At 45.0% G+C, this 27,871-nt stretch overlaps 1 protein-coding gene across 4 annotated transcripts in view; it reads right to left on the bottom strand.

Annotated features, from left to right (window-relative positions):
• vac14 (vac14 homolog (S. cerevisiae)) overlaps positions 1-27,871 on the bottom strand; it is a 442,569-nt gene that overhangs the window by 30,132 nt on the left and 384,566 nt on the right. The gene's annotated exons all lie outside the window — the stretch shown is intronic.

Here is a 27,871-nt window from a genome sequence, read left to right as displayed (position 1 = left end):
AATAAAGTGCCCTCAAATACTGGAATCACTTTGTTTCTATTTATTCCACTGATTCCTTCATTTAAAAAATATATATTTTTATTCAAGGCTTTTATAAAAAAAAATTTAAAAATTTATAGTACGCTATTCTTTTTTTCCAAAAGGAAGGGCAATTTTAGCGTGGTCAATTCACCGCCGAAAAGTATAGCAACAGATTGTCCACATACAGCGAATCTCTGTGCTCAGCACCCCACCCCCCCAACTCCCGCTCAATCCCCTCCCAACCCCTCGATGCCCTAAGTGCCATGGCAAACGGCCCTATCGCCAAGGCGAAAAGCAACTGGGAGAATGGGCACTCCTGCCTTGTTCCCCCGATGTAACCCGAAGTATCCCAAACTCATCCGGTTCGTCTGGACGCTAGCCATCGGCACCCTGTACAGCAGCCGAACCCAGCCCACGAACCCCTGGTCAAACGCAAAATGACCCAACACCTCCAACAAATATGCCCACTCCACCCGATCAAAGGCCTTCTCTGCATCCATTGCCACTACAACCTCTACTTCTTGCCCTTCCAAGGGCATGATAATAACAGTAAGTAGCCTGCGCACATTCGCTGACAACTGCCTTCCCTTCACAAATCCCGTCTCGTCATCCCCTCCTATCACCCTCGGCACACAATCCTCGATCCACGACGCCAACATCTTCGGCACAACTTTGCATGAACATTAAGCAGAGATATTGGGTGGTAAGACCCGCACTTTTCCATGTCCTTATCTTTCTTCAAAATCAGGGAGATGGCATTCATTCCTTCATAATAAAACAGAATTACTCTCCTCTGTTCTAGTAAGTGAAGCCCCAATAGTTTATGTCTTTCTTCAATTTGTTTTTCCTCATATCAGGATCCATGCTGTACTCTCAATATCCTTCTTACAGTGTGGTGGTCAAAACTGCGAACAGTACTCCAACTTCTATCTGAAGGCTTTCTTTCAATTCACAATTAAATTCTCCACTCTTGCATATATCCCCCTTGCCGTGGATATCAATACTCCATTCGTTTTCCACGGCCTTATGCGCTTATCTTATGAGTTGTGCCCAAATAATTCCTCTGCTCTCCTAGATTCAAGTATATCTTCTTCAATAATAATTCTCAGTTTTTGTCCAACTGGGACTTCCTTGATTGATGAGGGTCACGCCAGTTGGTGGGTTTATTTGGTGGGCAGTGCCTGGCACACGTGAAGGCGCATGATGCGTGCGGAGGACTGGAATGTGTGACCCCTGTGTGACTGCCAATGGTTGGTGTCAGGATGTGGGGCAGAAAATAATTCAGGAGATAGAAAAGGCATGTACAATAATCATGGGGGACTTCAATATGCAGGTGGACTGGGAAAATCAGGTTGGTAGTGGATCCCAAGAAAAGGAATTTGTGGAATGTCTAAGAGATGTTTTTTTGGAGCAGCTTGTGACAGAGCCTACTAGGGAAAAGGCAATTCTGAATTTGGTGATGTGCAATGAGGCAGACTTGATTAGGGAACTTAAGGTGAAGGAACCTTTAGGGAGCAGTGACCACAATATGATAAAATTTACCCTGCAGTTTGAGAGGGAGATGCTGCAATCAGATGTAACGCATTACAATTGAATAAGGGTAACTACAAAGACATGAGGGAGGAGCTGGCCAGAGTTGATTAGAAAAGGAGACTAGCAGGGAAGACAATGGAACAGCAATGGCAGGAGTTTTTGGGGGTTATTCAGGAGGCTCAACAGAAATTCATCCCAAGGAGGAAACATGCCAAGGGGAGGACAAGGCATCCATGGCTGTCAAGGGAAGTCAAGGACAGCATAAAAGCAAACGAAAAAGCATACAAAGTGGTGACGATTAGTGGGAAGCCAGAGGATCGGGAAGCTTTTAAAAGCGAGCAGAAGACATGAGGGAGGAGCCGGCGAGCTGAGGACAACTAAAAAAGCAATAAGAGGGGAGAAGATGAAATATGAGTGCAAGCTAGCTAATAATATAAAGGAAGATAGGAAGAGGTTTTTTTCAATATATAAAAGGTAAGAGGCGCAAAAATGGATATTGGACCACTGGAAAATGTGGCTGGAGAAGTAATAAGAGGAAACAAAGAAATGGCAGATGAACTGAATAGTTACTTTGCATCAGTCTTCACGGTGGAAGACTCGAGAGGGATGCCAGAGCTCCAGGAGAATCAGGGGGCAGAAGTGAGTGCAGTGACCATCACTAAGGAGAAGGTTCTGGGGAAACAAAGGTCTGAAAGTGGATAAATCACCTGGGCCGGATGGACGACACACCAGGGTTCAAAAAGAGATAGCTGAGGCGATTGTGGAGGCATTGGTGATGATCTTTCAGGAATCACTGGAGGCAGGAAGTGTCCCAGAGGACTGGAAAGTGGCTAATGTAACACCGCTGTTTCAGAAGGGAAGGAGGCAGAAGACGGGAAATTATAGTCCGGTTAGCCTGACTTCAGACATTGGTAAGATTTTAGAGTCCATTATTAAAGATGAGATCGCGGAGTCCTTGGAAGTGCATGAAAAATTAGGACTGAGTCAGCATGGCTTCGTCAAGAGGAGGTCATGTCTGACAAATCTGTTAAGAGTTCTTTGAGGAAGTAACAAGGAAGTTAGACAAAGGAGAACCAGTGGACGTGATTTATTTAGAGTTCCAGAAGGCCTTTGACAAGGTGTCGCATAGGAGACTGTTAAATAAGTTAAGAGCCCATGGTGTTAAGGGTAAGATCCTGGCATGGATCGAGGATTGGCTGATTGGCAGAAGGCAGAGAGTGGGGATAAAGTGGTCTTTTTCAGGATCGCAGCTAATGACTTGTGGTGTGCCTCAGGGGTCTGTGCTGGGACCACATCTTTTCACAATATACACTAATGATCTAGAAGAAGGAACTAAAGGCACTGTTGCTAAGTTTGCAGATGACACAAAGTTCTGTAGAGGGACAGGTAGTATTGAGGAAGCAGGCGCGCTGTTGAAGGACATGGACAGGCTAGGAGAGTGGGCAAAGAAGTGGCAGATGGAATACAATGTGGAAAAGTATGAGGTTATGCACTTTGGAAGGGGAAATGGAAGCACAGACTATTTTCTAAATGGGGAGATGCTTAGGAACTCAGAAGCACAAAGAGACTTGGGAGCCCTTGATCACGATTCTCTTAAGGTTAACGTGCAGGTTCAGTCGGCAGTTAGGAAGGCAAATGCAATGTTAGCATTCATGTCGAGAGGGCTAGAATACAAGACCAGTGATGTACTTCTGAGGCTATACAAGGCTCTGGTCAGACCCCATTTGGCGTATTGTGAGCAGTTTTGGGCCCCGTATCTAAGGAAGGGTGTGCTGGCCTTGGAGAGGGTCGAGAGAAGGTTCACAAGAATGATCCTGGAATGAAGAGCTTGTCGTATGAGGAACGGTTGAGGACTCTGAGTCTGTACTCGATGGAGTTTCGAAGGATGAGGGGGGATCTTATTGAAACTTACAGGATACTGTGAGGCCTGGATAGAGTGGACGTGGAGAGAATGTTTTCACTTGTAGGGAAAACTAGAAGCAGAGGACACAATCTCAGACTAAACGGACGATCCTTTAAAACAGAGATGAGGAGGAATTTCTTCAGCCAGAGGGTGGTGAATCTGTGGAACTCTTTGCCGCAGAAGTCTGTGGAGGCCAAATCACTGAGTGTCTTTAAGACAGAGATATATAGGTTTTTGATCAATAAGGGGATCAGGGGTTATGGGAAGAAGGCAGGAGAATGAGGATGAGAAAAATATCAGCCATGATTGAATGGCAGAGCAGACTCGATGGATCGAGTGGCTTAATTCTGCTCCTATGTCTTATGGTGGCGCTGGGTTGTTTGTGAACACAAACAGCAGAGACAAGCACTTTACCCTGGCTGGAGAGATGGGAGGATTGAGATGGGGATGGCATGAGGGAAGGGCATGGGAAGGATGGAGGAGGTGCAGGAGGAAAAGAATGACATGGGAGGGGTGGGAGGTATTGGTTAAGTGTGGCAAAATAGCAGGGACAATTATTTCATACCATTTATTAATTGAAAGCTATTATTTGTATCAAAAATAAAAATTCACCAGATTCGAATGAAAATGTTTTCATAAAGTGGTCCATCATGTGGATGAAAAGAATACATTAATGTTGATTCTTTAGATGAAGATGATAATAGAATATACCCTTCAGAGTTTCTGCAAAGTCTTAACACCAATGGGCATGCCACCACCCAAACCTGGACTCAAGGAGGAACAGTTATCACCTCGCTATGAAACTGCAATCCTGGGGAAGGACTTTGTAATGGAACACTATTGGGGAAGGACTTTGTAATGGAACAAGATTGGTAGTCAGGATGATGGATGTTGAAATAATAATGGACAAATTCAGGGAAAGAGTGTGTTTCATGAATAATACTGAGCCCACCAGTTCTATACCTCCCTTTTCAACTCAGGAGAAAAGAGTTCCTAATTAGGCTTTTATATGCTATAACTAAACAAGTCACAAGGTCAAACCCTTGATAAGATTTAGTATTTAAAATCCTAAGACTGTTTGCACACATTTGTGCAAACAGCTTTATGTCATTTTTCCCAAGAGTGAAAAATGTTGATCCTGCAACAGTCTTTGGAGAAAGAAAAGCTAGAAATCTTGTATTTAAGTAAGTATCCTGTTCTGTTGCAATAAAGATACTAATTTGACCACAAATATTTTGCGGGTTTCTGGTAGGATATAATTATTACATTTTTTTCTTTGTCATGATATGCACTCATGCACATAATGAGATACAGACAGGCAGTGACAGACACCCAGTACAGCCAATCAACACACAGGACAGAACACAACCATTCATCAGGCAGAGCACTAGAGGGGGGTTTCCCACTATAAAACACAAGACATCAGCACTCTGCCTCTTTCCACTGGTGACAACTGTAGTGACAGTCGGGGTGTATATATCAGTTAGCACCTTCTACACGTGGCTCAGAGCTAGTCTGGTCTAGTTAGTTATAGTTAGCACACTTAGATTAGTAGAGTGTCAACCCACAACGAACTGTGTGCACTGCTCAACAAGTTCAATAAAGCGTATTGAACTAACGTCTAAGTTTGGTGTCTATTTCAAATACACCGCATCCAGATGCAGTCTGTGTTACCCCAGGGTGATTGACACAACATTCTTAACCAAATCGGAGCCCTGCACAATTACGCAATCTGGAATACTTCAGGAAAGGCTTGGTGTAATGTTTTTCTATGCACTTAGGTGGCTGTTGCTACTTTTATATGACGGAGTGGGAGATTCATAGTATAGTCTTCACTTTGAACTTTCGAGCTTTTCACCTCCCTCACACTCCAATTTCTCCTACAACCACAGAGCCTCGAAGGCCGGACTTGTCATCTCCTCATCCCCATTCCTTGATTAACTGCTCATTCTCTTCCTGTGCTTTTCAACTTTGGCAAGGTCCTGCACTGTAATCCGTAGGCCTTCCACATGGCTCCTCCGTAATTAAAAAAGCCTTTGACAATCTGGATCCAAATTATATTGCACAGGATAATGAGCATCCAGGGTACATGTAATTAATCTTTCAGCAAAATGTCTTGTCTGAGTCACGCGAGATGGCACAAAGTTGCATGATTCAACAGAAGTTGAAGCAAACCACAAAACAAATGGACAAAATTAAAGGGGGGGGTTGGTTGGGGAGGGGAGGGGGAGTGAAATGTGTACAATGGAGCGAGATACGTTAAGTGCAAGTATGAAGTTATTACAGATTTGCTACCAGAATTTCAGGCACAGCTTATTCCAAATATCAACTGGAATTACAAACAGCAGCAACATTCATAGAAATGAGAGTACTGCACTAAAACCAACTGGAGTGCAGTTTGTAGGCACACGTGATAAAGCACTGCAACTCAAATTTATAAATTATTTATTTAAATCGCCCAGGAAGATAAGTGAAGAGTGGGCCATTTAGTTAGATGGTGGCTGGTTTGTATTTTAGCTCCAGCGACCTTTCTTGGTTTTGCAGCTGTGAATAGCCTTACGTCACAAAAATCCATCAAATCTCACGTTTTGACATTTTCAATTGACTGCAGGTTTCAAACAACCTTTTAAGAGCGAGAACGTCAGGTTTCCATGGCGTGTGAAGAAGTGCTTCCTGGCATTATTGTTGAATAGCCTAGCTGTAATTTTAAGGTTATGGCCCCTTGTTCTCGTCTCTGCCACGAGAGGAAATAGATTCTCTGTATCCACCGTATCAAATCCATTACTTATTTAGGGCAGCTTAATTAGATCAACCCTTAACTTTCTATACACAAGCGAATACAAGCCTAATCTATGAAGCTGGTCTTCATAATTTAAGCTTTTAACGTTCAAAAACGTCTGCTGAATCTGCATTACCCACCCCGCAAGGCCAGTATCATCATAGAATCCCTACAGTGCAGAAGGAGGCCAGTCAACCCATCAGGTCTGCACCGGTCATTCGAAAGACCACCCTACACAGGCCCAATCCCGGATCCCTGGCGCTGTTTGGCAGCAGTGCTAACCACCGTGTCGTCCTGGAACAGAACACAGTTCCCTAAATGGGTATCTAACCAAAGTTTTATTTTTTTAAAAAAATATATATTTTTATTCTCCATTTTCTTCAGAATTTATACCCCGCCAACAAACAGTAAACGGTAACAAATACAATGTCAATGTCCCTACCAACAACAACGATCCCATCCTCCCACCACCCCCCAAACAACGGCCCACCTGACAATATAAGCATCAAATAAAACTAAACCTCCAAAGGCGGAAAAAAAGAAGAAAAAGGAATCAGGATTCCCTGGTCACCGTTGACACATATAGTCCACCCCCCCCAACACCCCATTCAATGCCATTCAATCCCCGAAAGAGTACCGTGAATGGCACCCATGAATTCTAGACCCCCCCCCCCCCCCTAGTCTCCTCCCCTCCACTTCCTCTTGTAAACTCCTCCCCCCAACCTTGGTTTCTTCCCCCAACTTTTCCCCCTGGCTAGACTCACCGAAACCTGTTCTACCAGGCTCCGATGGCTGCAGCCCCTCCCCCCAGCTCACTCCCGTTCACTGGCCGGCTTAAACTGGCCAGCGTGGAGGCCCCCGCCCGGGTCTCCTTCTCCCTTGCCCGGTCCCAGGAAAACCAAGAAATCACCATTAGCACACAACCCCAGCATACACACCCAAGCCCCAAAAAACCATCATTGGAAATGAAAGTCCCAACTCTTCCTGTGCCCAAATATACACATTTAGTACATACACCAACACGCAGTGAAAAAATAAAGTTACGAGGCTACATCGGTACACGACCTGCTCTCAGTCCCATTTCTCAATTCTGCCACAGTCCTTCCTTCTGCCTTCGCAAACTCCTCCACCGCTTCCGCTGTCCCAAAATAAAAGTCCTTGGATTTGTAGGTCACCCTCAACTTAGCTGGATATACTCTGCCGGGTGAAGGCACTTTATATCAGCAAGGTGCAGTGCACTGCACCTTGCTGATGTACAGTGCCTTCTTCACCCGGCTGAAGGCAGCCCGCCTCCTCACCAGCTCCATCGTAAAGTCCTGGTATATGCATATACCAGCTCCAGCCCACTGCACCAACCACTTCTGCTTTGCCCAGCACAGGACCTTCTCCTTCACGCTGTACCTACGGAAACACACAGATACTACTCTTGGCGGCTCATTCGCTTTTGGTATCGGCCTCCATGACCAATGAGCCCGATCCAGTTCGTATCGAGAGGGATCGTCCCCCTCCCCCAATAGCTCTGCCAACATCATGGCAAAATACTCCGTCGGCCTCGGGCCTTCCACCCCTTCGGGCAGACCCACGATCCTCAGATTCTGCCGCCTGGATCTGTTTTCTAGGTCTTCCATTTTGGCTCACAGACCCTTGGTGGTCCCTGTCACCTTCCGCAACTCCTTCCCCATCGAGGTGAGTTGATCACTTTGCTGCGATAATACCTCTTCTATTTCCTTCAGTGTCTCACCTTGCTCCCGCACCTCCGCCGCTGCGCTTGATACCGCTGCCCTCACCGGGACAATCGCCTCCTCCACCAGCACTTTCAATACTGCCCCCATCTCCTTCGTCATCGCTTCCATGTGCTTTGTGAACTGTTTTTCAAGTTCCATAACCATCAATTTGGTCACTTCTTCTGCTGTGAGTGATGTGGCCTCCCCGGTGCTCCAGTCTCCGCTTTCCTTACAGTTCCTGCGCTGACTTTTCCACTCACCGGTGGACTTTCATTAACCCCCTTTTTCACGGCCATTTTTTCCCCCAAGCTTGGACATTTCTCCTCCCTGTGCCTTCTTACAGCCTTTTCAGCCTCCGTTGCCCCTGGGACCGGGCGTTAAAACCCCAAAATTTCTATTCCCGAGCGGGAGCTCTCCAGTGTGCGGCTGCCTCCCGCCCGCCGTCACTGGAAGTCTCCCTAACCAAAGATTTATATAGCTGTTACATAACTTCCACTTCTTTGCATTCAGCCCCTTTGAAATCAAGGGCAGAATTCCATTCACCCGTTCAATTATATTTTGTACCTGCCCATTAGCAGTTTATGTACATGGACTCCTAAATCTCTGTTTCTTCACAGTTCCAAACGTACCATTTGAAAATATCCTGATCTACTTTTCTTCGGTGGATGATCCCACAATGAACTCAGTTTTCCATGATTTTGCCCACTCGGTGAATCCATCAATGTCCTTTTGCAACTTTGTCCCAATCTAAACTATCACTGTGGTACCTAATTTAGTGTGGTGACTTAACGCAAGACAATGCAAATTATTCCTTCAAACAAGTTGTTTATAAATATTGTTATGGGCCAGGGTTTAGAGAACCCCAAAGTGTATCATGGAGTTCACCTGACCCACAACGTTCAATAGATTGTGGTATGGGGAGCACACGGCCCACTCTGCAGGTGTGGTACAGCAGAAATGGAAAAGTAATTATTAAAGCAAAACAATGTTTATTCTATGAACTCAAGTTAACCTTTTTGAAACATGATGTGGAGATGCCGGCGTTGGACTGGGGTGAGCACAGTACGAAGTCTTACAACACCAGGTTAAAGTCCAACAGGTTTGTTTCGATGTCACTAGCTTTCGGAGCGCTGCTCCTTCCTCAGGAAGGAAGGAGCAGCGCTCCGAAAGCTAGTGACATCCAAACAAACCTGTTGGACTTTAACCTGGTGTTGTAAGACTTCGTACTGTGCTTTTTGAAACATACAGTGAACATCTTGGCAACCATTAATTCAAATACAACACCCAAAAATTACAACACTAAGTAATCCTTAATAACTTCCCAAACAACATCCAGAAGACAGAAGAAACACCTTTTAACACAAGCATTTCAGGTTTACATTCACTACTGAAAACATTTATAATTCTGAATTCACCAAATGATCAAGAGATAGTCTTTTCATGGCAGAGAGATCAACAGTACACCTGCTCTGTCTGGCTTCAGCTCTAACACTGAAAACAAAACTAAAACACACCCTGCAGCAAACAGCCTAAAGCAAAAGTAAAAAGCTGACAGACAGCCCGGCTCCACCCACACTCTGACATCACTGATAAACACCCATTTCTTAAAGGTACATTTCTTAAAGGTACTCTCACATGACAATATAATGAATAGGTAAGGCTCTGGCAGATTGCTGGGGGATACCAGTAGTCACATTCTGCAGTTGGGGTACATACCCATTACTCTGTCTGCTAACCATGTTAATCAGCTGGCTTCAATTTCATACAGTCTCATTTTTGTTAAGGTTTTAAGTAAAATCTTATCGAATGTCTTAGTGAAGTTCAGGTGAGCAACATCCATAGATAATCCCAAACCTACCATGTTAGCTGCACGGGCAGCACGGTAGCACAAGTGGATAGCACTGTGGCTTCACAGCGCCAGGGTCCCAGGTTCGATTCCCCGCTGGGTCACTGTCTGTGCGAAGTCTGCGCGGGTTTCCTCCGGGTGCTCCGGTTTCCTCCCACAGTCCAAAGACGTGCAGGTTAGGTGGATTGGCCATGAAATATTGCCCTTAGTGACTGGGTTATGGGGATAGGGTGGAAGTGAGGGCTTAAGTGGGTCGGTGCAGGATCGATGGGCCGAATGGCCTCCTTCTGCACTGTATGTTCTTGTTGCTTCCTCAAAAGATATGTTCTTTATCCTTGACATATACTTTGCAAATCCATGTTGGTTCTCTCTGGTCAGTTTGTATTTACCCAAGCGTTCAATCAGTGCCCCTAATAACAGATTTGAGCAACTTCTCAACACTATACATATGATCATCTAGTTTCTCTTTCCTTTCTTGGTATCCTTCCATCTACGAGTGGTGATGAACACAGCAAATGATCTATTTAGATGGAGTGTCTTTGATGCACCTTTGCTAATGGCTGTGAAGCCTGGTCCCCCCCACAAGTGCCATACTTGAAACTGGCAAGTAACATTGTGGGAATGTTGTTTTCGGTGCTGGTACCTATCTTTGAGAGAACTGCTGCCTTTGTGATATAGCTATACTGCCCAGCTGTTATAGCCTCTGGTTGTCATGTTAGTGCATGCCAGCCCACTGGAAATAAAATGAAATGAAAATTGCTTATTGTCCCAAGTAGGCTTCAAATGAAGTTACTGTGAAAAGCCCCTAGTCTCCACATTCTGGGCCTGTTCGGGGAGGCTGGTACAGGAATTGAACCGTGCTGCTGGCCTGCCTTGGTCTGCTTTCAAAGCCAGCGATTTAGCCCTGTGCTAAGCCAGCCCCCAAGTGTCACTATTTCCCTCTGCCGACAGTTAAGTGACTCCTGGGTGTGATTCTCAATGGCGGTTTTCATGGCACGCTTGCAAGCACCTGTGAAGCAGAGCCTTGCATTGTCCCACTTGGTTATCTGGCTCCGGCTACCCTAACATTCGGACGTTCATTGGGTATGTGACCATCTTCTAACCTGTGGACATGCCAGTTTCACCAAAGCTGTCTCTTTATTTGATTAGTGCCAACACAGTTAGGAACTCTATCTTTGAGAGAACTGCTGCCTTTGTGATATAGCAATAATGTGCCGCAGACAGTGAAGCTGGAGGTCTTTAAGCTTCTTTTCTTGGTAACTAGCCATACAGAAATGTGCTGAGAACACAGGCCTTGGTGTTATACTGTGTGTTTTGTGAATCAACCAAAGGTGCTTTCTCTATGCTTGTACTGAGCTATTCACCAAGGGACAGACTGTCTGGACAGGAAGACAAAAATCTCCGCGGACGCAAGCCAGGACGGCATTGGTGCGGTGCTCCTCCAGAAGGTTGACTCCTTGTCCTGGGCTCCAGTGGCTTATGCGTCAAGGGCCATGATTCCTACTGAACAGAGGTATGCCCAGATAGAAAAAGAGTGCCTGGACCTCCTAACCAGCATTGTAAAGATCCATGACTACGTCTACGGTCTACCAAACTTCACAGTGGAGACTGACCACAGACCCTTGGTCCATATCATTCATAAGGACTTGAATAACATGACGCCCAGGCTTCAGCACATTCTCCTTCGACTCCGCGGGTACAATTTTGAGTTAGTATACACACCAGGCAAGGAGCTAATAATTGCGGATGCCCTGTCCCGCTCCATCACCTCGCCCTGTGAACAGGTTGACTTCATCCACCAAATTGAGGTGCAGGTGCAACTGTGTGCCAGCAACCTCCCGGCCTCAGATGAAACAGTGATCAGCATTCGTGAAGAGACTGCCAAGGACCCTCTTCTGCAGCGTGTAATGCACCACCTCGCAAATGGTTGGCAAAAAGGGCAATGCCCTCAGTTCTTCAATGTGAAGGACGACCTGACAGTCATCGAGGGGATTCTCCTCAAGCTCGATCGTATCGTTATTCCTCGCAGCCTGCAGAGCTTAGTGCTCAAACAAATCCACGAGGGACACCTCGGTGACGAAAAGTGTAGGCGCAGGGCCCGACAGGCTGTCTATTGGCCTGGAATCAGCCAGGACATATCCAACATGGTCCTCAATTGTGCGACCTGCCAGCGCTTCTAGCCTGCTCAGGCGAAACACTCCAGCAACACGAGATCGTGACCTCTCCGTGGTCCAAGGTGGGAATCGACCTTTTTCATGCCAATGGGCGTGACTATGTGCTCATCATAGATTACTTCTCAAGTTACCCGGAAGTTGTGAAGCTGTCAGACCTCACATCAAGGACAGTCATCAAGGCCTGCAAGGAGACATTTGCCAGGCACAGTATTCCACTCATTGTCATGAGTGACAATGGTCCCTGCTTCCACAGCCAAGAGTGGTCGTACCAATTCAAACACATTATCTCAAGCCCACACTACCTGCAGTCCAACGGGAAGGTCGAGAAAGGGGTCCATATAGTGAAGTAACTGCTCTGCAAGGCTGCGGACTCTGCTTCTGACTTCAACCTTGCGCTGTTGGCGTACAGGGCAACCCCTCTGTCCACCGGTATGTCTCCGGCACAACTCCTTATGAATAGAGACCTGCGGATGACTGTTCCGGCCATACACTTACCAGACCTGGATCACCTCCCAGTGCTGCAAAAGGTGCAGCAACTCAGGAACCGGCAAAAGCTGACGTACGATGCTCATGCTACCGATTTGCCTGCGCTATCTCCGGAAGATGCTGTTCGCATCAAGCTACCTGATGGAGGCTGGTCAACCTCAGCTGTTGTTGTTCGGCAGGCTGCTCCCTGATTGTTTGTGGTTCGTATGGCTGATAGCTCCATTGTCAGGCGCAACAGAAGGGCACTATGCAAACTCGCCTGCCCACTATCAAATCTCACCTTTCCAGATGTTGTTATGCCTCCTCCGGATACCTCGCACCACGAGGCCATCAATCTGGCAGCAATCCCGCCTGTCAAGGCGCCGTCGTCCCCACCTCCGCCTCTCAGGCTGTCGACAAGGATCCGACGCCAGCCCCAGAGATTGGACTTATAGACATTTATCTTGTAAATATAGTTCTGTATCTGCACACTAGACACCTTTCATGTACATAATCATTCACTCGCCATTTAATGTAAATAGTTATACATGTACCTACAGTCACATATGCTCTAAGCAACCGACAAATTATTATTATTTTTTAAATGGGGGGATGTCATGATATGCACTCATGCACATAATGAGATACAGACAGGCAGTGACAGACACCCAGTACAGCCAATCAACGCACAGGACAGAACACAACCAATCACCAGGCAGAACACTAGAAGGTGGTCTCCCACTATAAAAAAAACGAGGCATCAGCATTCTGCCTCTTTCCACTGGTGACAACTGTAGTGACAGTCAGGGTGTATATATCAGTTAGCACCTTCTACACATGGCTCAGAGCTAGTCTGGTCTAGTTAGTTATAGTTAGCACACTTAGATTAGTAGAGTGTCAACCCACAGCAAGCTGTGTGCACGGCTCCGGAAGTTCAATAAAACGTATTGAACTAACGTCTAAGTTTGGTGTCTACTTTACAGTACAACTGCATCCAGTTGCAGTCCGTGTTACCCCAGGGTGACTAACACGACAGCTCAAGTGGAGCATAAACAATGGCACACATGGGCCTCATGGCTGCAAGTCCCATGTGCCTCTATTTTGCAACTGCTGTATTACAGAAAGGGGTCGATGTGGAGCTCGAGTGAAGTTGTTCGCATTTTTGAGGCCTTTTTAAACAATACTCCACATAATGTTGGCTTTAACCAGAACCCAAATTTGATGCTGTGAGGATACAGGGTCTCGCACCGCTTGGCTGAATTCGAGAGGGTGCACTGTTATTTAGATTGAGGATATATTTCGGAAATTCCTGCCTGTGATGATCGAGACATTTTAGGCTAAGATCTGAAAATGATAGAAGAATTACCATTTTCATGTCTTTTCTCTCTCTCTCGCCCCCCTCTCCCTCCTGCAATGTTCCAATAGGCCTCAGCAACCCTAAAACAGGTGTGTGTATCCGTCTGTGAGAGAGAGAGAGCCCCGAGTGGAAAAGCATGAGACCACTCTCTGTTGCTATTCAGTGACTCTATGGGAAAGTGTGCCTCCTTGACTCAATTGAGCAAGGGCAGGTTCAGACTTGACTGCGATGAACCCCATTGTTCAGGGCCCAGCTGGCACCACTGTTGAGGCTGGGGGATTAAAAGCAAAATGGACAATGGTGAGAAACTGCAAAGTATGTTTACAGGTTCCTGCAGAACCATACCCAGTCGCATTCCGTGCTTCAAAAAAGGTTGGAAGTTACAGGACTAAAGGATAAGAAGGGACAGGGCAAGGAAATTGGAAGTGGGAAAATGCAAATTGCATTTAATTTACTCTATTGGATGTTGTGCTGTTTATTTTACCTCTTTTTTCTTTGATAACAAGGATTTTTTTTTCCCCGAAGAGGTTTAAGTTTGGGAATCACTCCTGCTTTGGGAAATGTGATATTGGCAGAGATCCAGGATTTGCTGTTCAAGCTGCTGGTGACACAAGACCTGGTTTGCTGGGGATTATCTAAATCTGACAAATTTAAGATAAATGCAGTCTTACTGCTGACAGGGGATTGTTTAAACCTAACCCATTTAAGACACATATTGTGTTCTTTGTGCTGACACAATTAACGATGTGATAAATCTCAGTCACCAGTTCTGCAACTGCATGTAGTCAGGGTTTAATAACAATCTGATCTCCTGCCAGATCTGGGCACTCACCAGCTCACTGCCCCCCCTCTCCCAACCCATTCCTCCTACAAACCACTATCCAAGTCTTGGAGGTGCAAGGTGCCAGTTTATGAAGCCGTGAGTGTGAGGAGAGGATAAACTGACTTAAGCTACAGTGTAAATGTACATGGAACAGTTGAGAAATTAAAACTGAGACTGACCCAGTAGGTAAATAACATTGAAATATGGATTTATATAGCAACATTCACAGCTTCAGGACATCCCAAAGTGCTTTACAGCCATGGAAGTTAAAATGTGTTTTCCCCAGTTAAATGGCAATTTAGCGTGGCCAATCCACCTACCCTGCACATCTTTGTGTTGTGCGGGTGAGACCCATGTAGACACTGGTAGAGCCACAGTGACCCGGGGCCGGAATCGAACCCGGGTTCTCAGCACCGAGGCAGCAGTGCTAACCACTGCACCACCGTGCCTCCCCTTACTTTGTGAAGTATAATCAGTGTTATATTCCAGAGAAATACAATGGCCAATTTGAGCAAAGCAAGCTCCTCCTGCAAATAGCAATCAGATGATGATCATATAATCTTAGTGATACTAGTTGAGGGATACATACTGAGCAGGACTCTGACACGATTGTGGCTGCCCTTCTTCAAATCATGCTGTGTGATCTTTCATCCATCTGAGGGGGCAGACTGGGCTGCAGTTGAATCCAAAAGATGGTCCCTCACCACAGGACTGGGATTGTCAGTCAAGGTTGTGTGCTCAAGTCTCGGCAATGGAAGACAAAGCTACAACCTTCTGACTCGGAAGTGAGAGCGCTACCCACTGGGTCCCAACTGACACAATGCTGCGTACACCAAGTTCGAAGGGGGGGGGGGGGGGGGGGCAAAGTTACCCAAGCTCCAACAATCAATGCCTGGAAGTTCTGGAAGTGCACAATTGAGCAGATCATATGGAGCAGCATCAGACTCACTACAGTGCCTATTACAGGGAAATAGGCAGCTCCTAGTCACCATCCAGGCTCACAATAAAGATGCCCAGGAGTATAAGCAACCAGGACGGTGATCAATGCAAAACAATGGCCATGAAACCTTTAGCCACTTAATCTCTACCACCCACCACCTTATCACAGATCTCCCCCTTTTGCTCTTCCTACCCCATCCCCTATTCACTTGCTTAAAACATTTCTAACTTTTCCCAGTCCGGTTGCAAGGTCACAGGCCCAAAATGTTTTTTCTCTCCACAGGTGATGCCTGACTTGTGTATTGCTAGCATTTCCTGTTTTTATTTCAGATAAAATTATAGTTCTTGTTTCAATTGGGATAATAATGTTCCTTATAAAATACTGTCTCTGCTGCTGATTGGAGCAGGTTGTCTCTGGAGTTGAATTTGCAACCTGCATTCTGTCACACCCAAGTAAGCTGTGCTTACTGAAGGGATACTGAATATTTTGATGCGGTAAGGAGCCCTCATTTCTCAGTCAATACTGGATTGGAAATGCAAAGAAATAGGAGCTAAATCTGATTGCAGAGAAAGAGAGAGACAGACAGAAAGAGATGGTGCACAGAACAATAACTGGGTCAAAAATCATAGCTCTGCAGAGATCGGAGACAGGTGTAAGGAAGCACAGAAAGTAGGTCAAAGCCTGACGGGATGTTTGGCAGACAGCGGGAGCACAGCAGAGAGAGGCGAAAAGAGAGAGAGAGAAAGCATAGGAATATGGCACAGGGAAGATGACAAAACAGAACTATAAAGGAAGTAGAGGGTTGGGGTAGGATGAGGCTGTGTGTGTGCGCTTGTGTGTTGGGTGGTGGTGGGGAATGGGGGGGGGGGGGGGCAAGGAGCAGGGGCGGGAGGGGAAGCAGAGGCACCAGGGGTTGAAGGTGTTTGCTCTGAGGCACGATGGAGTGGCTGCTGTCAAGGGGAAACAGTAAATAGCTTCTCCTGGATCAATTAACACTTGATGTATTTATTATGATAGCAGGGAACTATCCTCGGATGTTGGACAGGGAGGACGACGACATTGGGATGATGTGAAACAGTAAAGAGAAGGAAGGATATGGAGGCAAGGCCGAACACATCGAAACAAGAGACATTGCCTTTCTTCTGGACCATTGCTGCTTCAGTATTCACTTCACAAAGTAAACCTCCTTCATTGACAGGGCAAGATTCCTGCTGAATATTTGCCTACACCAGTGGTACAATTTTCCACTTACTGCTGTTAGTTAACTAGCTTCCCCCTACTTGGAATACTTAATTACTCGACTCATACTCTCAGCTCTGGAATTGGTTTTCTCTTAACAATAAGTATGGTACCTACTAAGGTTTGAGTGAGATGTCAATCCAAGGCACTCTTGCAGCTCTATGAGTGTTAAAAAGAAGCCAGTTAAAGATAGTACCCAAAGCTTACTAAATCTTGACTCATTGCACTTAGAATGCAAAACTCTTATTCACTAATACTTCTACACAGACCAAATTGTATTAAGTAAGAGCCATAGTTTATAGTAAGGTGTGCTGGTTAAAGACAATTTTATGAATGGATTCTGTGTAGGTGGAGGATGACAATGGGCTTGACATTATATGTTGTTTAATCAGTGGAATGGCTGTGTGCTTGTCCCAGTGAAACCCCAAGCTGGGAGTCCAAAACCAGACAACAGGATGCGGAGCACTACTCAAAATGGCCAATGGTGCAATTATACTAACAAAATTACAGAAATAACAGGTAGGAAAGGACCAGTTGGGTCACTGTCACATTTGTGATGGCTGGAGTACATCTTTTAGCCTCACAGCCATATAATCCTACAGGCGAGGAGGGAAAAAGAGAGAGAAAATCTGGGTTGAATAAAAGAAAATAACCTGTGGGAAATTGCTCTCTGACTCCATCAGCCTAGCAAAACCAGGTAACCATGGTACATTTGTGGCTGTTGAAATGTTGCTGCCTTGGTTTCACTCCTTGCTACTAGGCAGCATCCAAAACTAGACTTTTTGGTTAAGACTATTCAGTTATTCTCGGCATTTTGGCTAAGATCAAGCCCAAGGTGAGGTGCAATGCCTTTTTTCGTCAGCTTGGGTCTTGTATGTCTCTCTTGTGGAGACCATGAATTGGCTTCAATTTGAATGTGAATTGGTTTTTGGAGCAAACAATGAGATGGATTAAGGGTTTGCCCTATCCATTCTGCGCATTGGCTTTGTAATTTAAAGGATAGAATTAAAACATTTGGAAAAGACTATTGAACTGGCTCCCCTCCCACCACCAACCCGCACTCACCAGCCCCACCGAAATACAGCCTTGTGTTCCATTATACCACATCAGGTTTAATTTTATTTGGATAGCTGCCGCTGAAATGCAATGGCCTTTCGCAAAACGTTGAAGTGTGAAGGAGAGGATGCACTTGTTGTGGTCCACATAGGAATCAATGACATGTGTAAGACTAGGAATGAGATTTTGTTGAGTGTGTGAGGAGCTAGAGTTCAAATTAAAACACAGCACCTTACAAGTAATCATCTCTGGATTACTACCTGACTCACATACTAATTGGCATAGGAACAAACAGATTCAACGATTGAAAGAGTGGCAAGGGAGGTCAGGTTTTCAATTCATGGGGCACTGGCTTGCGAAAGAGGGAACTGCTCTTTTTGGGATGGGCCCAACTTAAAATTGCCTGGCACCAACGTTCTGGCAGAACAAATAACAAAGGCAATTATGAAGTGCTTCAAGAGGTTGGTCTTGAGTCACATCAACTCCATACTCCTGGAATGCCTTGTTCCACTGCAATTTGCATACCGCCACAATCGGTCCAAAGTCAACGCTATCTCCCTGGCCCTAGACTCATCCCTGGTGCATCTCGACAACAAGGACCCCTATGTCAGATTCCTTTTCATTCATTGCAGTTCTGCCTTCAAAACCATAATCTCAGCCAAGCTCATAGCAACACTCCAAAACCTAGGACTGGGCTCCTCCTTCTGCAACTGGATCCTTGACTTTCCTGACCCATAAGCCACAATAAGTAAGGATAAACACCTCCTCCAGAATAGTCCTCAATACCAGAATCCCACAAGCTGCGTACTTAGCTCCCCGACTTTACTCCCTATACACACACGACTGTTTGGCAAAATTCAGCTCCAAATCGATCTACAAGTTTGCTGACGACACAACCGTAGTGGGTCAGATCTCAAACAACGATGAGTCAGAGTACAGGAGGGAGATAGAGAACCTAGTGGTATGGTGTAGCGACAACAATCTTCTCAACATCAGCAAAATTAAGGAGCTGGTCATTGACTTCAGGAAGCAAAGTATCATACACACCCCTGTCTGCATCAATGGTGTCGAGGTGGAGATGGTGGACAGCTTCAAACACCTAGGTGTGCACATCACCAATCTGTCCTGGCTCATCCACGTCGATGCTACGACCAAGAAAGCATAACAGCGCCTATACTTCCTCAGGAAACTAAGGAAATTCATCATGTCCACATTGACTCTTACCAATTTTTACAGATGCACCAGAGAAAGCATCCTATCTGGCTGCATCACAACCTGGTATGGCAACTGCTTGGGCCAAGACCAAAAGAAACTACAGAGTCGTGAATACTGCCCAGTCCATCACGCGAATCTGCTTCTTATCCATTGACTCTATGTAAGCCTCCCACTGCCTTGGGAATGCGGGCAGCATAATCAAAGACCCCTCCCACCCGGGTTATTCTCTCTTCCAACGTCTTCCATTGGGCAGGAGGTACAAAAGTCTGAGAACATGCACTAACAGATTCAAAAACAGATTCTTCCCCACTGTTACCAGACTCCTGAATGACCCTCTTAAGGACTGAACTAATTTTCCACGCATCTTCTCTACTGAATAGCACTACACTCGATATGCTTCACCTGATGTCGGTGTTTATGTATATATATTGTGTATTTATTGTACGTCCTATGTTCTTCATGTATGGAACGATCTGTCTGTACTGTACGAAGAACAATACTTTTCATTGTTTTGGATAGGTTGATTTTAACTAATGAGGTACAGCAAGGGTCAACACATCAGCTGCATCGATTTACTATCGCTGTCAATGATTCAGATTAGATAACCAAGTGCAATGTATCTCACTTTGCCAACAATACCAAGATAGGTGTGAAAGTAAGCTGCAAGGATAATGCAAAGGGTCTGTAAAGAGATATGCATAGGTTAAGTCAGTGGGCAAGAATGTGGCAGGTGGACTACAATGTGGACAAGTGCGAAGATACGCAATTTGGCAGAGAAAAATAGGAAGGCAGATTTTTTTAATGATGAAGGCGAGAGACTGGGAAATGTTGCTACTTAGTGGGACTTGGGTATCCCTGTAAACAAACGACTGAAAGGTTAACAAACAGCTATAGCAAGCAATTAAGGAGCAAATCCTAAACCAGCCTTTATTGCAAAGAGGTTAGAGAAATGGAGTAAGGAATTATATAGGGTTCTAATGCGACCATACATGAAGCACTGTGTCCAGTTCTCCTACTGTTTTGGTCTCCTTGCCTAAGGAAGGATAAAGTTGCCTTAGAGGGAGTGCACCAAAAGTTCAATGATTCCTGGAATGTTGGGATTGTCCAACGAAGAGAGACAGGGTAGAATGGACCAATATTTCCTGGAATTTAGACAAATGAGATATATGTAACAATTCTGAAGGGGCCTGACAGGGTAGATGATCGAAAAACATTCCCCCCCCCCACCCCAAGCTAGGTAGTCTGGAACAAGGAAGCAGTCTCAGAATAAGGGATTTATCTCTGCAATGAGGATAAATTTCTTCACTAAGTGACATGAATCTTTGGAATTTTCTACCCCATGTCCATTTGTTGTGTATATTCAAGAGAGAGATCAATCGATTTTTCAATAATAAGGGACAAGGGATATTTAGGTTAGGATGGGCAAAGTGGAGTTAAGGTAGGTGATCAGCCATGATCCTATTAAATGGCAGAGCAGGCTTGAAAAGCCAAGTAGTCGACTCATGTTCCTATTTCCTATGCACTTAAACAAGGAAAGCAGTGGTGAGAATTACCTCACTTTACTGTTTAAAACCAAAATAAACACAAGCCAAAATGTGCTTTAACCTACACAAGACCCGAGATTAGACACGACTAGAACACTGAATTGAGTTCATGGATGGACTATAGCTTGTATTGTAAAGTCAATGGGACCAGATACCAATATATAAAAGATACTAAATATTTGTCTTTCTACTATTTGTGCAATTTTCACTGACTCTTCTATGCTAACTTGTCTTCTTCAGTTCTGTATGTTTATCTTTCTCACCCAGCTCTGGAATTGACTTTTGTCTTGTGACTGCAACTGTGCTACTTAGAGGTTTGACAAACACCAAAACAATATACAGAGCTGGAGTAAAGGGCAAGCTGACTCAGCTGGATCAGGAGCTGCTGCATTGAAATTCTAATGCAGACTGGAGTACTCAATCGAAGGCAGTAGCTGTCTCATGACTGATATGTGAAAACAAGGCCCTGCAAGGCTGTTGAGGACGGGTCATAGAATCATAAGAGGTTTACAGCATGAAAACAGGCACTTCGGCCCAACTTATCCATGCTGCCCAGTTTTTAACCACTAACCGCCCAGTTTTTACCACTAATAACAAGGGTATAACAAAGTCCAGTAGCATTAAATGACAGCAAGCATCTCATGTTTGGGACACGTTCCTTATTTAACCAAAAGCCAATCATACATATGCTCCTTTTGGGATCCTGCTGTGCACACATTAGCTGCTTTGTTGTCTGCGCCACAGTGGCTGCACTGCAACAGTAATTAATTGGTTCTAACGTGCTTCAAGATAAAATGTGATAAATAGATGCAAACTTTTGTTTCACTCTGAAATATTTTGCTTATCCCACTATATACACACTATGATGGTATAGGGTAGTTGAAGGTGACCCTATGCAACCGTGAAAGTAAACTTTCCCTCCTCATCCTTCTCGACCTGTCTGCAGCCTTTGACACGATTGACTACACCATCCTGCTCCAATGTCTCTTCACTGGGTGGGACTGCTCTCACCTATTATTTTGGTGTCTGTCAAACCTCTTAAGTAGCACAGTTGCAGTCACAAGTTCCATTCTTATCTGTCCACCTGCAACCTGACAGTCACTTGCAAAGACTTCTCTTCCTGATTTCCTTCAATTAAATACTGGGAAAAGTGAAGTCATCGTTTTCAGTCCTGACTCCTAACTCCATTGTCCCAGCTAGCAGCTCTATCCTGCTCCCTGGCAACAGTCCAAGATTAAGCCAGTCTGCTCGCAACCTTGGTGTCAAATTTGATCTGAGGCAAGCTTCTAACTTCACATTTGTACCAAGACTGCCAAACCCTACCTACAAAATGTCATGATATGCAAACATGCAACCAATGAACACTCAGAATAGAACACAACCAATGGGCAGTCAGGACGCTCAGAGGTGGCATCACCACAATGGGGCATGACATAAACACTATAAAAGAGATTAGGCACTCAGACCCTGCCTCTTTCCACAGACAGACATCTCGAGAGTTAGACAGGGTTGATCAGCAGCATCACACCCCAGCACGTGGCTTTGAGCAAGCTGGTACATTTAGACTGAGTTACTACAGTTAGATTAGCAGAGAGTCAAACTCATTTGAGAACTGTGTTAATAGTTCAATAAACACGTGAAACACATTTCAGAGTCTGGAGCATCCTTTAGTTAAGACTGCATCAAGTAGCAGCCTGTTATCTGAAGCAGCATAACACAACACAAAGCATTGCTAGACCTGCCTGTTGTCTCAGCGCACCTACTGCTGAAACCTCATTCATGCCTTTGTTATCGCTAGTCTCCACTACAGTCCTGGCTGATTTACCACATGCCACTCACCGTAAATCTGAGATTATTTACAACTCTGAGGCCCCTGGTTCAATTCGCACCTAGTCCTGTTCCCTATCAACCCTGTGCTTGCTGACCTACACAGGCTCCCAGTTAAGCCAAGTCATGATTTTAAAATTCCTGTACTGTGCTCCTCAAATTCTGACCTCTTGAGCATTCCCAATTTTAATTGCTCCACTATCAGTGGCTGTGCTTTTAGATGCCTTCATCCCAAGGTCTGGAATACCCTCCCTACGCCTCCCTACTTTCCTTCTGTAAACTCCATCTTAAAACCTACCTCTTTGACTAAGTTTCTGGCTATTTGACCTCCTTAGATCTCATGTGGTTTGGCGCTCTACTTTATTTTATAATCTTCCTGTGAAATGCCTTGGGATGTTTCACCACGATAAAAATGCTGTATAAACATTAGTTGTTGGATTATTGACATTATTACAAGAGGGCAAAGTTCATACTAGCAGGGAGGAAATATCGGAATGAAGTCAGGAAGTTGTTCTTCATAAAGAACGATTAATATTTGAAATGTAGCTTTGGCCAAAGCAGTAAAACAAAATCCCAGTAATGGTTTAAGGAACATCTTAATATTATTTTGCTCAAATTGCTGAAGATTCATGAGCAACGCAGTGAAGATATAGCCAAAGTAAACAATATATTGAGTGCATTAACGGAATCATTTAGTAAAAATCAAAATACGCCATTTGGTAATGATACAGGTCATTGATTAGGTCTGATCTGGACCTCAGATTTTAGTTCCCTCACATGGTGGGTGATAATGTAGCCTTGCAAAAAGGTCCAGAGAGAAATTACAATAACAATGAGCAGTTTACAAGAACCCTAATTGCTCATAATTACCCAGCAGAAACAAATGGATCGATTTATTTCACAGCAATGGAGGCTTCTGGACAGCCTAATGGTATGTAAAATAACGCAAGAGCTGGATGCATCGAGAGTTAATTTCAGATCGACAGATTGGGCAGTGGACATGTGCCTAGTTGGCATAAGGTGGGTGTTGGGTAATTCTTCTTTTCCTAGAGAGTACAGACACGTTGGAATGTGTTACCAGCTGGTTGGTAGATGTGACTCGACGCTGGTCTTCAAGAGAGGGATGGACTCATTCATATAGGTGAGTAACAGCTAACGTAAACCTGGTCAATGCAATTGAGAGTGGTTCCTATTGCCTATGAGGCTAAGGAGTTTTCCAGTCTTTTTCTCTCTCCTTAGACCTGTTTTTTTGCCTTTCTAAGGGGTTTACTGGGATGAGAAAGATTGGTAGGTGTCTTGTCATGCCGCTCTATCCTTGGTGAACCAGTTAGTCCTTTCAAGTCTATTTTCCGATGTTCTGACAGCCAGAACGTTGTGATGTGGGTCAGGCCTCACTTGAAAGTTTGTTGCCTCTGCTGGTTTTACAAGGTGAATGAATGATTTTTTAAAAAATCTTCGTTGAGACGCAACCTATTTGATGATGCAAACTAGATTTTTACTAGTTATTATGGGGCTTAAGCAGATTACTAGATAGTTACATTTTTTTATACCTTAACGATCAGTTTGAACAATCAGAACTGGACTGCAGAGTTGATGAGAAGGACAGGGGAATGGCGTGTGCACAGGCTGATTGCCTCTCACTTCTGAACAAGATCGAGGAGCTTTGAATTTGGTGCAGATTAAATTATATGTGGTGATGGCATTAGCAAGTATGCAAGGGGTGTGGATATGCAAGATCAGTTTTGTTTCTCCCTCTATAGGTGCTGCTCAGTTTGCTGAGCGTTTCCAGCATTTTCTGTGGTTTTAACACTTCCAGCACCACAGTATTTTGCTTCAGAAATATCCAACACCTAACCCCTTTTTGTGTCATCAAACAAAGATGTTCTGACAGGGGATCCAAACTCGATGGATAAACCTAGGGCGCGATCTTCGCCTAGCGAGCGCATTTTGCCACGTGTTTCCCGGCACTCGCAGTGCCGAGAAACACGTGGCTATTCAACGGTACTCGTTCTGAATAAGGGGCCTGAACGGGGAACACATTGCCGAGGTTGCACATAGCCCCGGCTTATACAACGGAGAGCTCTGCTCGCCGGAACTGCTTGTTGTAGTGAGAGATCAGGACCAGGAGGGCATTTTTAAATGGCATCCTGATCTCCGAGGCCCACAAAACAATCCCCAACTTCATCCCCTCCTCCCACCGAGCCTGAACGCAGCATGAGGGGGTCTCTCCCCCCCCCCCCCCCACCACCACCGCCACCACCACCACCACCACCTCCTCACCTCTAACACCCACGGTGGGCAACCCCGGCCTAATCGCGCACGCGCAAAATATGCCATCGTGGAGCAGGGGAATTTTCCCTGGTTCCCTGGTCAATATGTATCCCTCAACCAACATCACCAAAACAGATTATCTGGTCACGATTGTATGTGGGATCTTGCTTTACATGAATTGGCTGCTATGTTTCCTGACGTACAACAGTGGCTACACATAGAAGCATTTCACTGCTCATAAAGCATTTGGGGCCTCCTTCTATGAAAAGTGCTGTATAAATAAAAGTCTATCTTTTAAAATTATTAGTAAAACTGTAAATAAATCAATTAGTTTTGCCTGTATATGGTGATCTGATGACCTAACATAGAACATAGAATAGAATAAAGAACATAGAATCCTTACGGTGCGGATGAGGCCATTCAGTCTGTACCAATGCCCCATCCCTAGCTTTGTGCCATTCAACCAGGATGTTCTGGCAGGAGATCCAAACTCGATGGATAAACCAAGATTCTCATCACACATATACAACATGGCAATGCAAAAGCCTATTATATTATATTATAACCAAAAAGCCTATTACATTATATTCTAACCACTTATCAAATGGCAAGAAGCATCCCTCCGAAAGAACACTCCACCTAGGCCTGCTCCCCCACCCTATCCCCGTAATCCCACCTAACCTGCACATCTTTAAACTGTGGGAGGAAACTGGAGTACCCGGGGGAAACCCACACAGACAAGGGGAGAAAATGCAAACTCCACCCAGTTAACCCAAGTCAGAATTGAACCCAGCTCCCTGGCACTGTGAGGCAGCATTGCTAGCCACTGTGCCACCATGCCACCCTCTTCTTTCTCTCTTCTGCTTTTTGAAGAAGAGTCTGATCAATGTGGTAGGCATCTCATGTTGTCGGTGGAGATCAATATATTAGACAACTGTTAATCCTGGACATGCTTTGCTACTCATGTCATGTATAAAGCTGGAAGCTGTGATCCACAGGTACCCCACATGAGCACACTTAAAAGGTAATGGCCCATAACAATCAGCTCATTGACTCGGTTTATGGATGACCTAATGCGGTGTACATATTCCAGGCTCACAATGTGGGAGGAGTGGAATTCATGGGTCAAGTGACGTTCTTTCATCCCAGTACTTGAAGGGGAGCTTTCCCTGGATTGTCTGGGTGCAATGAATATAAAATTTACTGGCATTAGTTTTTAATTCCTCGATTTTTCCATAGGTGTTGTGCATGGGTGGTCCAAGCCTTCTGGGCACAAGCGAGGGGAAAAGCTGCCCTAACAACCTTGATGGAACAGCAGGAACAGTGATGTAAGGATAGAGGTGGGGGCCACTCCCGAGGTACACTGTTGGGCCAGAGGAAGTGACCTTGACTCGGTATTTAAAAATCTTACACCCGACTTGTAAATGCTTGGTGTTGATGCTGGGTGAAGGTAGAAGAATGTTCTATTCTCTAGCACTGACATTTGACAAGTACAAAATTCACAAAATTGTTCCAACAAAATACTGAACCGTATGTACAGTTTTCCATTCAGGGTGTTAGAGGCAGGAATGCCATCACGTTATTAAATATAAGTGAGGCTCTTGCTGTATGAAGCACTGTTACATAACTGCACACAGCAAATTGCCAGAATATCACCGTGGAAACGAGAGAAATGAAAAGCTGCAGGTGCAACCACCTTTATTGTCTCAATGCTCCATTTTGTCTCTTTTATCTACAGAAAGTTGTTCTTCAACAATTCACCAGGTACAGTGAAAAACATTCACCTCTTTCACTGAGACAGGGCCAGCTGCTTACTTGTAGATAATGGCTGGAGTTTCCAATCAGTTCCTCACAGAAGCCATTCCAACCATAACTTACATTTCTGTAACTTTCTCACGGATTATCGGACATTTTGGATGGACAAATAATGGAACAATTGGAGCCTTTGCTCAATGGAAATGCGATCAAGAGTGTGGATGAACATAGAACTTGCATTTCTATTGCACCTTTCACAATCTCAGGGACACACAGCGATTTGTTGGCAGTGAAGCACTTTCGAAGTGAAGTGGAATCATGGACTCATTATGGAGCAAGAGCCAATTCAACCCATCTGGACTAGCTCTCCAAATGGGCAATTCGTCTATTCCATCCTCCCACCTTCTCCCAGTAACCCTGCACATTCTTCCTTTTCAGGTAACAGTCTCATTCTCTTTTTAAAAAAAATACTTTAGAAAATGCTTAAATGTAACTTTAGAGTACCCAATTCTTTTTTTTCCCCATTAAAGGGGCAATTTAGCGCGCCCAATTTACCTACACTGCACATCTTTTTGGATTGTGGGGGTGTCACCCAAGCTGACAAGGGGAGAATATGCAAACTCCACAGGGTCGGGATCAAACCTGGGTCCTCGGTGCCTTGAGGCAGCAGTGCTAACCACTGCGTCACCATGCTGCCCTCTAATTCTCTTATTGAATGCTTCGATTGAACCTGCCTCCATCACCACTCTCAGGCAGTGGTGTCCAGATCCTAACCACTCACTGCGTGAAAACGTTTATTCTCAATTATTTTAAATCTGTGCCCTCTCATTCGTAATCCTTTCACGAGTGGAAACAGTTTCTTCCCATCTATTCTGTCCAGAAACCTCATGATTATGAATACCTCCACCAAATCTCCTCTCAGCCTTCTTTTCTATTTTCTTTTCTCTTATTCTCTCTTGGCATTGTTGTCCAGTTAACTTAATGGTTAAGTTACAGCAGGAGATCTCAAATCCCTGTCATGCTCCTCCTGTGCGATGTGGGAAATCAGGGACCCTTCCGGTATACCTGACTCCTTCTCGTGCAGAAAGTATGTCCAACTGCAGCTCCTGTCAGGCCGCTTGACTGCTCTGGAGCTGCAGTTGGATTAACTTCTGAGCATCCATGATGTTGAGGAAATTGCAGATAGCACATTCAGTAATTTGGTCACACCTCTGAAAAAAATTACTGCGGAAGATAGGACCACCAGACAGAGGAAGAGTAGGTAGGCAGTGCAGGGATCCTCTCCCTCCAAAACAGATATACCATTTTGGATACTGTTGGGGAGATGGCTCACCAGGGGAAGGCAGCAGCAGCCAAGTTCATGGCACTGTGGCTGGCTCTGCTGCACAGGACGGCAGGA

Source organism: Scyliorhinus torazame, chromosome 10 (assembly GCF_047496885.1).
Source record: "Scyliorhinus torazame isolate Kashiwa2021f chromosome 10, sScyTor2.1, whole genome shotgun sequence".
Lineage (NCBI taxonomy): Eukaryota > Metazoa > Chordata > Chondrichthyes > Carcharhiniformes > Scyliorhinidae > Scyliorhinus > Scyliorhinus torazame.
This window is presented reverse-complemented; position numbering and strand designations above follow the sequence as displayed.